The following is a 17522-nucleotide window of genomic DNA, read 5'->3' as shown; positions in this document are numbered from 1 at the left end:
TTCTTCCAGATTTTATAATGTGCAAAAAGGGATGGATAGGAAGTCAAATGGTAACTATGACATTGTACACTCTTCTCATGCAACACTATAGTGTGTATATCTTCCCATGTCAAAATACATGCAGCTTATTTAAAAACATTTTAATATACAGAGTTCCTGTTGTGGCTCAGCAGGTTAAGAACCTAGCTAGTATCCACGAGGATGAGGGTTCAATCCCTGGCCTCGCTCTCTGGGTTGGAGATCCAGTATTGCCGTGAGCTGTGGTGTAGGACAGCATCTGCAGCTCTGATTTGACCCTTAGCCTGGAAACTTCTATATGCCACAGGGGGTGTAGCCTAAAAAGAAAAAAGAAAAAATATTTTTATGTACATGTTTATAAAGTGAAATAATTTTCATAACTTTAAGAATGAAAAAGTAGCAGTAAAAGACAAATGCTACAAATGAGTAAGTGTAACTTACAGGTTATACTTGGGATATCTACTAGACCCTGTAAATCTATTCTAAAAACAAACAAAAACCGAAAACAGAAGAAAGGACTAAAAGATAAGGACAGACCCTTATTCTGTAATTACTACTCTATAAAAGTAATGAGAATTTTCATACAAGACAGTCACTTCCTGGGCATCAACTGGCACAGAAGATACAGGTATCTGCGTGAAAGACAATCAAGATGGACTTTCCAGAGTTCCCGTTGTGGCTCAGTGGTAACGAATCTGACTAGTCTCCATAAGGATGCGGGTTTGATCCCTGGCCCCACTCAGTGGGTTAAAGATCTGGCATTGCTTTGAGCTGTGGTGTAGGTCACAGACGCAGTTTGGATCCCATGTTGCTGTGGCTGTGGTGCAGGCTGGCAGCTGCAGCTCCAATTCAGCCCCTTCCCTGCGAACATCCTTATGCTGCATATGCAGCCCTAAAAATCACACACACACACTAAAGATGGACTCTCTTGGCTGGGGCTTCACCACCATGACCCCAAGAGCATCATGGTCTTATTATGGACTGAGTTTCCTTATCTCTAAAAAAAGAGGGTCACAGGAGGTCTTTTCTACCATATATTGTGGCTCTTTCTACCTTTGGAAAACACCTTGTCTTTGGGGGAAAATGGCTTATTTTAGAAGCCTCAAATAGGAGAAGAAACTGTGCTCTGGAAGGGGCTGTAATATGCATTGTGTTTTGTGTTCTTATTAGAGAGCTTCCTATTCTAATGCATTTCTAAGATGATTATTGACAAGTTCTTCTCTAATAAGGACAAGACAATAAGGTGGTATAATAGGCTGGGCTGAAAGTTGAGAAGCCAAATTAAGAGGCATGGCCCTGGTTCAAGGACCCAAGATGGGGGCTAGAGGAGGACAGGGCAGAGGTGTCTGGAGTGAAGGCGGGGCTCAGCTGCCTCTGCTACTCAGCTCTGCCCTGGGAGCTGTTGCCATGGGGCCTTTTGCCAGCTGGAGGTCCTCTGCGACTCACTGCCTGTGTCTCCAGGGAGATGAGATGGCCCAAAGACAGTCCAGGTGGGCCCACTCTTGTTCCTGTTGCCATCTGCTCAATGGGCTAAGAAACATAAATTTTCTTAAGGAAGACAGTCTGACAAAGGTGCCCCATAGGCAGAAATTGGCACAACAGTGTAAATCAACTATAATTTTTTTTGTTTTTTGTTTTGGTTTTTATGGTCACACCTGCGGCCTATGAAATTTCCCAGCTGCTTGCCTATGCCACAGCCACAGCACCTCCAGATCCGAGCTGAGTCCTTGACCCATGCCACAACTCAGGGCAATGCCGGATCCTTAACCCACTGAGCAAGGCCAGGGATCGGACCTGAGTCTTCATGGATACTAGTTGGATTCTTAACCCGCTGAACCACAATGGGAACTCCTCAACTATATTTTAATAAAAAAATAAATATTTAAAAAAATGCCCTATAGGGATTGGAACAGAAAGAGGCTACAGAGACAAATGCCAGGGAGGAGTCTAAGCATGAACCAGGGCTACTACCACCACAGTAATTAGAATTTATTGGATCTTCTGCATTGCCATGAGCTGTGGTATAGGTCGCAGACGAGGCTCAGATCTGGCATTGCTGTGGCTGTGGTGGAGGCTGGCAGCTGTAGCTCTGATTCGATCCCTAGCCTGGGAACCTCCATGTGCCTGAGGTGTGGCCCTAAAAAGCAAAAAAAAAAAAAAAAACAAAACCCCAAAACCAAAAAACAGGTATATATATATATATATTAAAATATATTAAAAAATATATATATATAATTGGATCCTTTTTCTCTGTCAAGGACTGTGATCCACACCGTACATTTGTTTACCATGATCAATGGATACTGTTATTATTTATACTTGATAGATTGGGAAATGGAGACTTGGAAAGGTTATATAACCTGATCAAGGTCACACAGTGCGAGGCAGAGTTGGAGTCTGAATTCATGCAATTGGATACCAGGATCCATACTGTGGCACTGTGGCATACACCACTGGAGGTGAAGAAGAGAGGGGACAGTTACTGGGGTGGGGGGATGTGGTGGGAGAGCTGGGCAGTGTGCGGAGTCAGGAACAGATGTAAATAAAAAAAAAACAAAACACTGGTAGAAGTGAGGAAGTCTAGAAGGGAATCAGTTTTGATCTATTTTGTATATTCTATGCATTTACTTACAGCCTGATTGTTTTTCAAATGGGTTTAAAGTAGTTTGGATTTGATATCTTAATTTCTTAACATTTTTCTTATGGCTGAAGACTGAATATTACTAATTTTCACAACCTGGCCCATTCCCAAATTGCATCACAGTACATTTGACTTAAAAAAACCCCACTATTTTTAAGGCTAATTGTTTGAGAATCTGTTTCATTACTTGGCCATAGGTACACTGAAGAATGATTATAGTTCCTGACTCTATTTCAATTATAGCTCCTGATTATAGCACAAATTTTGCATTTATGTTAAAACTTCTGAGATAGGAGTCTTAATTGAACAAATGAGTAATAATAAGAAATAAACAGAAGTCCAGTTAATAGCTAGAAAATGTATCATCTGCTTGGACATTGGTTGGTTTTAGCATTAAAATATATGAACCCAAAATATGTCTTTTTCTTAAGAGCTGAGGGAGCTACCGTTGTATTATTTTCATAAGTGGTTATACAATGAGCCTATATTTGAACTTTACTTTTATATTCTTGCATAAAAGACTGCCCTTTGCTTTGTATCTCCAGCTGTTACACTATAAGTTTAACAACAAATTTATTTGTTTATTTATTTTGCTTTTTACCAGAGATCAGACCCCTTAACTTCATGTTTCCTTGTAGGATTCATTTGCGCTGCGCCATGATGGGAACTCCTAACAACAAATTTAAAAATAGTCAAAGAATAGCATTGGGAATGCTTCATAAGGTTTGCCCTTAGGCCGTTCTTTTGAGAAAGTAGAATCCTAATTTTTATTTTATTTTAGGATTTTTCAATTTGGAAACTGAGTAGATTATCCAGGCCTGTGGTCACAACTCCTTCATTTTCTCTTCCTGTCTTTATTTCTCTGATGCCATCTCTTCCTAAGACTAGAGGGAGAAAAACCAATGCTAGTGAATTTGGCTATTCCTAGGACTTATCATTTTCTTCTTCCTTCCTCCCTTCTCTCTCTCTTTTTTTTTTCTTTCTTTTGTGAGAGGAGGTTAAATTGGACAGATAAGGTGAGGTGGATTGGTGAACCTTATTTGTTCAGCCTCCTTCTGTTCCTAATTACCAGGGATTACAGTAAGGTTGGCTGGATTTTCCAAAGGATTTATGGTATTTTTAAGGAAAGTACGGAGAAAATAAATTTGGTAAAAATTTTCTCCGTTCTTGAGGATTCTTTTTGCTTTATGTTTGGCAAAACATTTTTTTTTCAAGGTTTTAGGGGAAAAAGCAAGCGCAAACCACAATCTTATTCCATTGTAGCAAATTACAAGGCACACCTGCAACATTTTGCTTCTCCATTCTAGGGAAAGAGAATTGCTATCAGTCTTCAAATGATGAGGATTATGATTAAAGTTACGGAATGCATGATTAAAAACTAGCATCTCAGATGAATAATGGGGAATGAAGGCATTTTGTCATAATTTAATTTTTATTCATTTCTAGAAAAAAAAATTGCTCAACATAACATAAGCTGGGCCCACTCAAATGGGGGGCATGCATATGTTACCCGTTCTGCCAGGCTCACAACCAATTGGAGTGTTAGCTATTTATAAATTCAAGGTTGCCTGAAACCTTCTCGCCACCACACAGAGCTCCCTCCTTAATAAAAGAAGATCCACTAGTAGGTGTTGGGAGCAAATGTTTAACAAGCGTTTTCCAGCCCTGAAATATGGAGGAGGAGAGGGAACGTATGGCAGTAGCAACTGAGGCCATTGACTGCAGGAGGAAAAGACTGGGAAGGAAGGACGGGGAGAGAATCAGCATGTCCATATGGGGACCTTCATTGACTGGGAAACTGGAGGGGGAGGGATGCAGTAAAGAAACGTGATGAGGAAAGAGTGATGAAGAGAAAAAAAAGGTGGTTGGTTTTAATGCTAGGTAGACTCACTTCCAATGGGACCTAGGGGTGCAAGTTTAGGATGGGAAGTTCGAGCCCCTTGGCAAGCTATTTCTAGGGTGCTGCTCTATTGCTAGGAAGAAGGAAGACAAAGAGAAAAACTTTTTTCTTTTCACAGAAATACTTAAATTTTGGAACTTGAAGACACTAAGAGGTGGGAGATTGAAAGAAGATGTGTAAGCCTTGATGAGTTGCAAGTGCCAGAAAAACCCGATCCACCATGGCTGAAGAAAAGGACTGTGTAAGCTCCTTCTAGAAAAGTCAAAGACAGTCTGGCCACAGGGATAAGTGTATTCAGGGCCTCAATAACAGGTACAGATCTTTCTCCATTCTGCTCTCCTCCATGATTGCTTCATTCTTGAACCCCACATAGTGGTACAATAGTTGCATCTACCTTCAGGCTAGTATCAGTCCAGTTTTCTGTCTGTGGGTAAATAGCTTACTTTCCTCCAGCAGCTGAAGGAAAAAAAGAAAATCGTGGGCCTAAATTTTCCTTGATCGGCATTGGGTCCCATGCTCATCCTTGAGCCAATCGTAAGCAGTCAGGAGAAGGGAATGTGCTGATTGGCTAAGGCATGAGTCACATGGCTGCCCTAGAGTTGGGGGCGGGGGCGATGCCCCAGAACTGGTGAAGCATCAGGACTGAGAGCAAATCTGAGAGTGGATGCTGGGTGGCAGAAAAGGGGCCCTCCAATGTGTGGACTCCAGGCAGGAGTTACTTTGTTCATATTTTTTCATGCAAATCTCCCTTCCTTCCTATGAGAAGGTCATTATTGCCGCCCTTTTGTAAGTAAGTAAATTGCGACTCAGAGAGGTTAAGCAACACCTGTGATACTGGTAAGTGGAGGAGCTGGAGTTTGAACCTGTGCCCACTGAGTCTGAAAGTATTCTTTCCGTTCTTAACCAACATCAAAACCCAGTCTTGGCTGATCATCTAACCAAATTCCCTTCAGTTATTCGCCATTTCTCTCTCTCTCTCTCTTTTAATTTATTTTTTAAGAAAGTATGGGTCTGACCAGGATGACACTGAGGCATCTGTCTGTAGGAAGGGTGGGGAATATCACATCTGCTGGCATCAGAACCCTTTCTATTTAGTGCTATAAAAATAGGCACGCCTGTATCAATTTATACTCCTACTCTTTTTTTTTAAACCTTTAAAACATCATTTTCTGTGGTTAAAAAAAACAAAAAGCCAAACACATAATTATCTTATCCATTTCTAAGTGTAAAGTTCAGTAGTGTTAGGTATATGCTCATTGTTGTGCAACCAATCTCCAGACGTTCATCTTTGTAAAACTGAAGCTCTGTGCCCATTAAGCAAAAACTCTCCACTTCCTTCACCCCCTTAACAATTACTGTCCTACTTTCCATTTCTATAAACTTCACTATTTTATATACTTTATGTAAGAGGAATTATACAGTATTTGCCTTTTTTTTTCTGTCTTTTTAGGGCCACACCTGTGGCATATGGAGGTTCCCAGGCTAGGGGTCCAATCAGAGCTGTAGCCTCTGGCCTGCGCCACAGCCACAGCAACACAGGATCCAAGCCTCATCTTCGACCTACACCACAGCTCACTGGCAATGCAGGATCCTTAACCCACTGACTGAGGACAGGGATCAAACCTGCGTCCTCATGGATGCTAGTCAAGTTTGTTTCTGCTGAGCCATGATGGGAACCCCAGAATTTACTTCCTTTTTAAGGCAGAAGAATATTTCATTTTACATATAGACCACATTTTGTTTACACACTTGCCTGCCAGTGCACACTGGAATTGCCTCCATATCTTGGCTATTGTGAATAATGCTATTGTAAATATGGGTGTTCAAATATCTCTTTGAGCTCCTACTTTCTGTTACTTTGGATATGTACCCCAATGTGGAATTGCTGGGTCATATGGTAATTCTATTAATTTTCTGAGAAACCACTATTTTGTTTTCTGTCATGGCTATGCCATTTTACATTCCCACCAACAGTGCACACTCCTATCAATATGAGTGTGCCTGCTCTCTTACACTCTTGCCTATTATTATTATTTGCTTTTTAGGGCCATACCCATGGCATATGGAGGTTCCCAGGCTAGGGGTCGAATCAGAGCTATAGCTACTGGCCTACACCACAATTCATGGCAACACTGGATCCTTAACCCACTGAGCAAGGCCGGGGATTGAACCTGTGTCCTCATGGGCACTAGTCATATTCATTTCCACTGAGCCAAGACAAGAAATCTCAGTCTTGCCAATTATAGTGTATGATCTCTATATCCCTCTCTCCCTCTCCATCTCCCTCTGTCTCTCTCCCTCTGTCTTTGCATGTCTCTTTTTACAAGCATGTTTGAGTACCTTTTTAAAAATTTTTAAATTTGATTTTTGGTCACATCTGTGGCTTGCAGAAGTTCCTGGACCAGGGATTAACCCAGGGCTACAGCAGTGAAAGTACCATATCCTAACAGGACCACCAGGGAACTCCTGGGCACCTTTTCATCTATTAATCAACCTTATATATTTCTTATACCTAAAACTGTGACAGTGTTCTTTGTCCACTCTTCTTTTGAACTGTTAGCCTTTTTTTGTAAGTTTTTTTTTGTATGAAGTAAATTTGGTTTTTGTAATATGAAATGCAAATGTTCTTTTCCAGTTCTTTTGTTTTTTGACGATGGAGATCTTGTTTTCCCTCAGATATGTTCCATTTTGTTGTAGTCAGATTTAATCTATCTACACTTTATGGCTTCGGTGTTGCTTTATACTTTCTTTGGAAAGGCCTTCCCCTGCTTCAAGATTATAACAAACATTCCCATTTTTTTTCAAGTATGTTTGTGGTTACTTTTTAAATTCTTGAATCATTGCTATGTGTGGGATTTATTCTGTTCTGAAGTATGAGGTAAGGATCCAACTTTATTTTCTTTTAGATTCCACTCTGTCTCAACAACCTTTTATATATATATATATATATTTTTTTTCTGATATGTGGGAATTATTAGAATCAGAAACTTATACTTTGGAAATTTATTTTTCAATCCTACTTGCATATCTATTTTGGTAATTATTTGTCCTCTCCCATTTTAGTTGATAGTAAACCTTTGCAAATAACCTATTCTGCTAAGATAGAAGAAGAGTGGAGATTTGTATTGCATTCTTGGACTGGGATTTTAAGGGGGGAGGAGTTTACACGTGGAGGTTGTAGCGATAGCAGGAATCATCATCAGAGAAGATGTTCCAGAGTTGTGGAAAGTATTGTTGGGTCATTTGCATAGCCTCTCCTTACCCAAGAATTTGGGGAATGTTATGCTTTCCCCATCATATTAATAATCACAAATTACTTTGTTAATTACGTGATTAGTACTTTGAAACCTGTGTCTTTAGATAGTCACCAACCTCCAGAAAGGCAAGGAGCATGCTTACATCATTTATTAATGAATCTTTAGCAACCAGCAGAATACCTGTCTGAAGAAATGTGTAGTGAGGGAGTTTCTGTTGTGGCTCAGCGGGTTAAGAACCCAACTAATGTCCATGAAGATGCAGGTTCGATCTCTGGCCTTGCTCAGTGAGGTTAAAGATCCGGCATTGCCCTGAGCTGAGGTGTAAGTCACAGAGATGACTTGGATCTGAGGTTGCTGTGGTATAGACCAGCAGCTGCAGCTCTGATTCTACCCCTAGCTGGGAACTTCCTTGTACTGCAGGTGAAGCCCTGAAAAGCCAAACAAAAAAACAAAAAAACAAAAAACAAAACTCCAAACATATCCCCCTCCTTTATTCTCCAGCAATATGTGCACTTTTCAGGGGGAGAAATTGCATCTTGATTTTCATTTTTCCAAGCCTGGCAATGTTCATTCTATGTTTTTGGAATAAATGAATTCACATTGTCAATAATGACGACAGTATACCAGTGGCAACCGATGTAGTTTAGGGACTTGCAAGGTAAATACTTCATTCATCCAAGGTTACCAAGCTCTTAGAAACTCAAGAAGTTAATGGAAAATTTTGGTCTCGCACAAGAGTAACTGGAAATCCTTTCTTTAATCCTGCATGGACATTGGAATGTTAACTGTATTTTCTCCTTGGCAAAAGAAAAGATGAGGAAAACTTGGACATTCCTATTGCTGTCTCACTTCTTTGAAGAGGTCTCATGTTAAGATCAACTTGGAAACAGTGATGTTTTCCACTTGAATTAAAATGAATTATAGCTTTGGTTAAAGATAAAAACAAATAAACATAACATTTATTCATGTTAATTAAGAGCAGTAATTTTATTTAGGAAAAACTCCTAAAAATTTTAGAAAAAATTCCCTTACTAATGAAATAATCTTAGAGTTCCTAGCAAGGCTGCTTAAAGATTTTAAAATGTAACCAGATCGATGCCTTCTTTTTGAAAAACACACGTTGTGTGAAATAAAGAATGCAGGTTTCTACTTCATTTCCTCCTAAGACAAAAAAGAAACTTTTTTTTTTTCAAGGTTAAAGGACTTATTTTTAAGGCAAAGTCCATGTCATCTTGCCATGGTGAGTTGACAAAAATGCTCAGTTTGCAAGGAATTAAACGTCCAGGATGATAGATCAGCAAGAATGTATTACAGAGTTGTCCAATTATGTGATGTCACTAAAGGGAGAAGGGGTGCTTTCAAGGGAAAGATTAAAAAAACAATCATCGAACTAAAACCTTCTAAAGATCCCAAGTCAGGAGACCACAAAAATCCAGCCACTGAAAAACTCATTTGTGACAAAATCTCAGAGTAGCTTTTGTTTGGAAAAACATCCAAAAAAATGCCCTAATTAGGGTCAAATCAACCTCCTAGATGTCTGAGTTATATAACACTTTTAAAATAATTTTGAATCTTCATCATATTTGTACCTGATTGATGAAAAAATTCCATTAAAGTACCCAATAGTTGCATCACTTTGCATACAGTTGCATTTAGTACTATTTTATATTCTACCCTTTCACTGGACATGATTTTGTATCCGTATTTGCTTATAGCTACATGGTCCAACTCTCATATTCTTTAAGGAGATACATAGTTTATAGAACTTTTAAAAAATTTATTTAAGGAAAGGAGTTTTATGACTTTCAAATTCGGGCAGTAACTGCTGACAGGACAAGGGGAAGTGGAAGTTGCCTATGCATTTAAGAGAATCCTGTAAGTGCTTTAACAAATAGATAAGATGTGCTTCGAATGAACTCATCCATCGTTTGAATAAAAACTGCTGGGAAGGTGGTGCTTAGGCAGCTTGTGGTCTTTGATGCAAATAGGGTTGACATTCCCTTTGCTTATTATATTGTTCAAGCTTCCTTTCAAAGCTGGTGCCCCCAAACCTCAGCCCGGCTCTGCAGAGCGCTGGTCCCCAGCGCTGTCTGCACATTAGAATTCCCTGGGGAACCTGGAATTCCAGATACTGGGCCTTATCCCAGATTATTTGCTCCCAAGAAGTCAGGATGTTAGTATTTTTTCAAAGCTCCCCTAGTGATTATAGATGCTACCAGGGTCCAGAACTACTGCTCAAGAGACTATGTTAACAATTCCATCATTTCTGTCCTTTGATTTCTATAATTAGGTCTATTTAGGTCACCAGAAACCAAGAGGTTTATTTTGATTCCCTGCAAAGCAAATTTGTCAACATATCCCAACCATTAAAGTGAAAAATGAAAATGAAATAGTCTGAAATAACAGATGTGTTAGGATAGAAATATTTAATTATAAATCAACTATACTTTAATAAAAAAATGCAAAAAATGAGATAGAAATATTTGGAGTTCCTGCTGTGGCATAGTGGGTTAAGAATCCAGTTGCAGTGGCTTGGGTCGCTGCAGGAGATGCAGGTTCAATTCGTGGCCTGGAAACTTCCATATGCTATGAGTGCTGCCATTAAAAAAATATTTATTCATTTAACAAATGTATTAAGTATGTATTATCTATGCTCTGTAAGCAAAGTGAATGAAAAATGAATGACATCACCTACCTGTTTTTTTTTTTTTAGTATGTTTAGAAAGATAAAATGTAAAATGAATTACAATAATACATGGCAAAACCTGTTTTGATTCACGAGAGGTGTGGAGGCAGAATGCAACCAGAGTTTAGAATTACTTCTAGTGCAAGAGGTTTGGAAAAGGAAGGGACATTTGAGCTGCTCCTGCATGCACAACTCTGAGGTGTAGGAGAAGGCTGGGAGGAGAGGAGCAGGAAGGAAGCCAGAGTGGAGGGAATGACGACGTGAGAAAGGGTAGTGGGCGGGACAGTGGAAGGGAGGACAAGGGAAACGCATGTTTAGTGTGGCTCCAGCTTAGGTTGCTTAGGTCATACGGAGCTAATGATTAAAGTGTTCAATAATGCAGGTCTTGAATGTCAGTCCAAGAACCCTACGTTTTGTCTCAGTCATGAGAAAAGGGCTCCTTATTAGAGACACCTACTCTTTGGAAAATTTGGGAACGCGTTGATTTAAAAATACAAGATTGAAAAATGTTCTATCCTGGGAGAAGCCTGGGGAAGTAAAGATGTCTAAATCCATCCCATGTCTGGCCCAAGGTTTCCTAGAATTGTTCTTTCTCCCAGCGTGGTCTCTGTGAAGGCTGGGTAAGTGCTCTGTGTTTTTTTCCCCCTGCCACATTCAATAATGGTTAAAGACTTAATTATCTTTTTATGAGCCCAACAGCTCTAGTTTTCTGTTGCTCAAACACAAAGGCATCATCTGTCTTCAGCAGACATTCAGCTGTTGAATAGGAGAGAAGAGACTATGGCAGCAGGGGTGGGTGTGTGCGGTGTGCAGGCTCCAGGGAAAGAGTACCCTGGAAACGCAGAGCCCGGAGGAGCCGACCTGTGGGTGAGGTGAGATAAAGCCCATGAGAGCGTCAAACAGCGGGCGTGGCCCCTGGTCAGGCCAGAAGAACCACATAGAAACATTGAAAGACTCAATCATGCACCAGTGAACTCAAAGGAATAGGACTTGTGCTTTTTTTTTTTTTTTGTTAAAGTTAAGAAATACTTTCTTTTATTTCCTACAATATTATCATGAAATATTACAAAGGCAAGTATGGAATATCAACCTTAGGGTTTTTCAAAATCTCAGCATTAGGGCAATTTGCATCACCTGGTTTTTCCAGGAATGAAACAAATATAGGCTGGACCTGCAAAAGTCGCTGCTGTTTATGGCTTTAAATTTTGACACAAGCAATATTTACGTATATATGTGTGTGTATATATGTATATATATATATGGCAACTTCCTTTTTACATTTTTTAGAAAATTGAACTTTAAAAAACTTTTTACTTTAAGAAATTGAAGTATAGTTGATTGACAATGTTAATTTCTGCTGTACAGCAAAGTGATTCAGTTTTTATATATATATTCCCTTTCAGATTCTTTTGCATTATAGGTTATTACAAGATATTGAATATAGTTCCCTGTGCCCTACAGTAGGTCCTTGTTGTTTATCTGTTTTATACATAGGAGTGTGTATCTGTTAGTCCCAAATTCTTAGTGTATCCTTCCCCCTCCACTGTTTCCCCTTTGGTCACCATAATGTTTTCTGTGTCTGTGAGTCTGTTTATATTTTGTAAATAATTTCATTTGTATCTTTTTAAAATTATATTCCACATATAAGTGATACCATATGGTATTTGTCTTTGTCTGGGCAACTTCCCTTTTTTTACTCAACATTCTCAATCTCTCAAGATTTACTCGTCTTGATTCCCTTCAATGACTGTTAAGTGTATCCTCTTCTATGTAGACACCACAACTTGTCTATCCATTCACATTCATAGATATTTGAGTGGTTTCCAAATGTCTACTTTATAGCGGAGGCAGCCATGAATATTTCTGTACGTGAATTCCGGTGCAGATATGGGAGGGTCTCATGGTCATATGTCTAGAAGAGGGATTCCTGGGTCATTGGGTATGAATAATTCCAATTCTGGTGTGGCCAAATTGCTCTCAAATGTGGTGGTATCAATTTAAACCCTCGCCAGCAGTCTGCAAGAATTCCCAATTGCTTCTACTTCTGTCTCCCTCTCCCCAGAGTCTCCTACTGTGGTGTGAGTTTAGAGGTTTACTGGTTAAGATGTGGGCACTGCCTGGGCATCTTTTGAGGATGACAAAATTTTCTTAAATTGGATTATTAGTGATGGTTGTACAACTCTATAAATTTATTTATTTATTTTTGCCTGTGCCCGTGGCATGCAAAAATTCCTGGGCCAGGGATCGAACCCTCGCTACAGCACTAACCTGAGCCATAGCAATGAGGACACCACTAGGCCACAAGGGAACCCCTAAATTTACTTTAAAAGTGAGTGAACTGGTGGGAAGGGAGAGGAATGGACTGGAAGTTTGGGGTTAGCAGATGCAAACTATTACATTTAGAACAGATAAACAACAAGGTCCTACTGCATAGAACAGGGACCTCTATCCAATCTCTTGGGATAGACCATGATGAAAAGAATATTTTAAAAAAGAATGTTGGAGTTCCTGCTGTGGCTCAGCAGTAACGAACCTGATTAGTATCCATGAGGATGCAGGTTCGATCCCTGGCCTTGCTCAGTGGGTTAAGGATCTGGTGTTGTTGTGAGCTGTGGTGTAGTTGGCAGATGCAGCTTGGATCTGGCGTTGCTGTGGCTGTGGTGTAGGCCAGCAGCTGTAGCTCCTATTTGACCCCTAGCCTGGGAACTTACATATGCTGTGGGTGTGGCTCTAAAAATACACCAAAAAAAAAAGGATGTGGATATGTATAATGGAGTCACTTTTTTATGTAGCAGAAATTAGCACAATATTGTAAATCAAATATATTTTAATAAAAGAATTATTTTAATTTTAAAAAATGAGTGACCTATACTTTTAAAATAGGTGCCCTTGAGGGCTACGGGTGTGACAGAGAGGTCAAAACAAGGCAAAACAACACATACATTAAACACACGCACACACACTTACTAAAAATAAATCACCTCAGGACTTAACAAAGAAATCTCCAAAACAAAACAAAACACATCCAACCAAAAACACAGGTGCTCTTGCACTGACTCTGATGTGCTACCTGCCTTCCCATTCTCCCCACCTGGGCAGGTTTCCTCCACGTTCTGATTCTCTTTTATACCCACCTTCCTTCTTCCTTCTGTTCTCAATCAGCTCCCCTACTGAAAAAATTTAGATTGATACATAAAACATTATTCCTGATTGATAATGGTTTATTTGGATTTTTTTTGCCTTTTTATTTTTATTTTTATTTTTTGTCTTTTTAGGGCCTCATCCGTGGCACATGGATGTTCCCAAGCTAGGGGTCCAATCAGAGCTGTAGCCACTGGGCTACACCAGAGCCACAGCAATGTGGATTCCAAGCCACGTCTGCCACCTACACCACAGCTCACGGCAACGCCAGATCCTTAACCCACTGAGCAAGGCCAGGGATCAAACCCACAGCCTCATGGTTCCTAGTTGGATTTGTTAACCACTGAGCCACGACAGGAACTCCGAGAGTTTAGGACTTTGGAAAGATCTTGTATTAGTCTGCTAAGGCTGTCATAATCAAGTACCACAAACTGGGTGGCTTACAGCACAGAAATTTATTTTCTCACTGTTCTGGAGGGTAGAAGGCCAAGATCAAGGATTTCCTGTTGGCTCCTAATGGAGCCTCTTGCCTTGGCTTGCAGATGGCTACCTTCTCTCTGGGACTCCACATGGCCTTCTCTCTGTGCATCTTCACACCTGGTGTCTCTTCCTCTCCTTCTAAGGACATCAGTCCTTCTAGATTGGGGCTTTATGATCTTATTTAACCACAATTACCCCCTTAAAAACCTTTATTTCCAAAACCAGATACATTGGTAGTTTGGGTTCCTTTTCTTTCCTTCCTTCCTTCCTTCCTTCCTTTCTTCCTTTCTTTCTTTCTTTCTCTTTCTTTCTTTCTTTCTTTCATTTCTCTAGTTATTATCTTTCTTTCTTCTTTCTTTCTTTCTTCTTTCTCCTTCCCTTCCTTCCTTCCTTCCTTCCTTCCTTCCTTCCTTCCTTCCTTTCTTTCTTTCTTTCCCCTTCCTTCCCTCCTTCCAACCTTCTTTCTCCCCCTCCCTTCCTCCCTCCTTCTCTTTCTCATTCTTTCTTTTCTTATCTTTCTTTCTAATGAAAGCAGGTTTATTTACAAAGATAAACATTCCATAGACAGAATGCAGTCCATCTCAGAAGGTGAGAGTGGCCAGGAGTTAGGGTTTCAACATATAAATTTTGGGGGAACAAAACTCAGTCCATAATAGATCTTCCACCTTGGTCATTTGACCTTGTCATTTGTAGATGGAGAAACTGCTGAATAGAAAGTGTATAGGGGAGTTCCCGTCGTGGCGCAGTGGTTAACGACTCCGACTAGGAACCATGAGGTTGCGGGTTCGGTCCCTGCCCTTGTTCAGTGGGTTAACGATCTGGCGTTGCCGTGAGCTGTGGTGTAGGTTGCAGACGTGGCTCGGATCCCGAGTTGCTGTGGCTCTGGCGTAGGCCGGTGGCTACAGCTCCGATTCAACCCCTAGCCTGGGAACCTCCATATGCCGCAGGAGCGGCCCAAGAAATAGCAACAACAACAAAGACAAAAAAAAAAAAAAAAAGAAAGTGTATAGGCATAGCAAGAGGAAAGGATCATTTTACTCATTTGGACTAATTTTTGGAAGAAGCAAAGTGAAATCAGCATCAGAAAGAGTTAGAGTTTTTAGGTTGGTTGTTTAGGGCTGCATAACAGTGTACCCCCAAATTTTGTGGTTTAAAAAAACAACAGTCATTTTATTATGCTCATGGACTCTGTGGGACAAGAATTGGGAAGGTGCCTGGCTGAGTGGTTTCAGCCTTGTCTGCAGTCAGATGTGACTGGAGCTGAAGCAGCGGGGGCTGATGGGGTAGGTCTCCTCCTAAGCCATGCCAGAGGCATGCAGAAATTCCTGGGCTAGGGATTGAACCCGCACCACAGCAGTGACCTGAGACACAACAGTGACAACACCAGGGAACTGCCTTTTTTTCTACATGTAGTCTCAGGACCTCTCCATGTGGACCAGTGGCCTCAGGGCAGTCAGACTGCTACATGAGGGCTCAACTCTCCAAAGGCCTGTGTCCTAAAGAATCAGGCAGAAGCTGAATTGCCTTCCACGATCTAATCTGAGATTGTATAGCATCACTTCCTCTTGAATTCAAGGGGGAGGAACACAGACCCCACCTCTTACTGGAAGAAGTGTCAAAATTACTTTGTAAGAAGAGGATATAGGATGGGAAATATCCTTATGGCCATCTTTAGAAAATGCAGTTGACCACAATCTTAGGAAGATTTATTTTTATCATTGCTTTCAGGTATGTACAAAAATATACACTGAAGAAAAATTTGCACAGTGACGGTTACTTGCTCTGCCTGGGACTCTCCTCCATTGGCATCCAGGCTGCCAGCTCTGCATTCAGGCCCTTGTCCCTGTCAGGCCCTTCAATTTTTATGACTTACTTCCATGTCCATTTCAGTTAACTATTTGTTAGGACATTGCATTTCTCTTAAGTGGCCACAGAGAACATCCTTTCTTTTGGTGATGGTTGGGGGAGCTTAAGCAACTGGCTCGCAGTGAGCCAGTGTTTACTGCTATGGGTTGAATTATGTCTCTTCAAAGTCCATGTGTTGAAATCCTGAACTTAAGTACTTCAGAATGTGACTGTATTTGGAGATAGGGTCTTTAAAAAGATAATTAAATTAAAATGAGGTCATTAAGGTGGGCCCTAATCCAATATGACTGATGTCCTTATAAGAAGAGGAAGTTTAAACACAGAAACACACAAAAGGAAGACCAGGTGAAGACACATGGAGAAGAAGCCACCTGCAACCCAGGGAGAGAGGTCTCAGAAGGATCCAAACCTGATGATACCCTGCCCTTGGACTTCCAGCCTCCAGAACTGCGAAAAAAATAAATGTCTGTTCTTTTAAGCCATCCAGTCTGTGGCACTTGTTTTTGTTTGTTTGTTTGTTTGTTTTGTCTTTTTCTCTTTTTAGGGCCTCACCCATGGCATGTGGAGGTTCCCAGGCTAGGGGTCTAATTGGAGCTGTAGTTGCCAGCCTACATCACAGCCACAACAATGCCAGATCTGAGCCGCGTCTGCGACCTGCACCACAGCTCACGGCAACCCCGGATCCTTCACCCACTGAGCGAGTCCAGGGGTCGAACCCGAAACTTCACGGTTTCTAGTTGGATTCATTTCTGCTGCTCCACGATGGGAATTCCAGTCTGTGGTACTTGTTAACAGCAGCCCTAGCAAACTAATACAGTTATCAAAGATTTGACTGTATTTTGAGGGGTGTCTTTGAAGGGTCTATCTCTGGGCCATGTTTCCAAATTAATTTTTTAAACTGGTGTAGTCACTATGGAAAACAGTATGGAGAGTCCTCGAAATATTACAAAAAGAACTACCATATAATCCAGTGACTCCACTTCTGGGTATTTATCTGAAGAAAACAAAACCACTATTTTGAAAATATATGTGCACCCCTATGTTCATTGCAGCATTATTTACAATAGACAAGATAGGAAGCAACCTAAGTGCCCATTGATAGATGAATGGATAAAGAAGATGTGGTACACACACATACACAGAGATATTAGTCAAAAAGAATGAAATTTTGTCATGTGCAACAACATGGATGGACCTAGAGGGTATTATGCTAAATGAAATAAGTTGGAGAAAGATAAATACCGTATGCTTTCTCCTGTATTTGGAGTGTAAAAACAAAGCAAATGAACAAATATAAAGCAGAAACAGGGTCATGGATACAGAGAACAAACAGGTGGTTGTCAGAGGGGAGAGAGATGGGGAAATAAGAAATAGGTGAGGAGGATTAAGAGGTACAGTATGAATGAATCACGGGTATGAAATGTACAGTATGGGAACTAGAGTCAATAATAATATAATATCTTTGGTGACACATGGTATCTAGACTTATGGTGGTGATCCTTTTGTAATAAATAGAAATATCAAATCACTTGG

This window comes from Phacochoerus africanus, chromosome 2 (genome assembly GCF_016906955.1).
Source record: "Phacochoerus africanus isolate WHEZ1 chromosome 2, ROS_Pafr_v1, whole genome shotgun sequence".
In the NCBI taxonomy this organism is placed as follows: Eukaryota; Metazoa; Chordata; class Mammalia; order Artiodactyla; family Suidae; genus Phacochoerus; species Phacochoerus africanus.
This window is presented reverse-complemented; position numbering follows the sequence as displayed.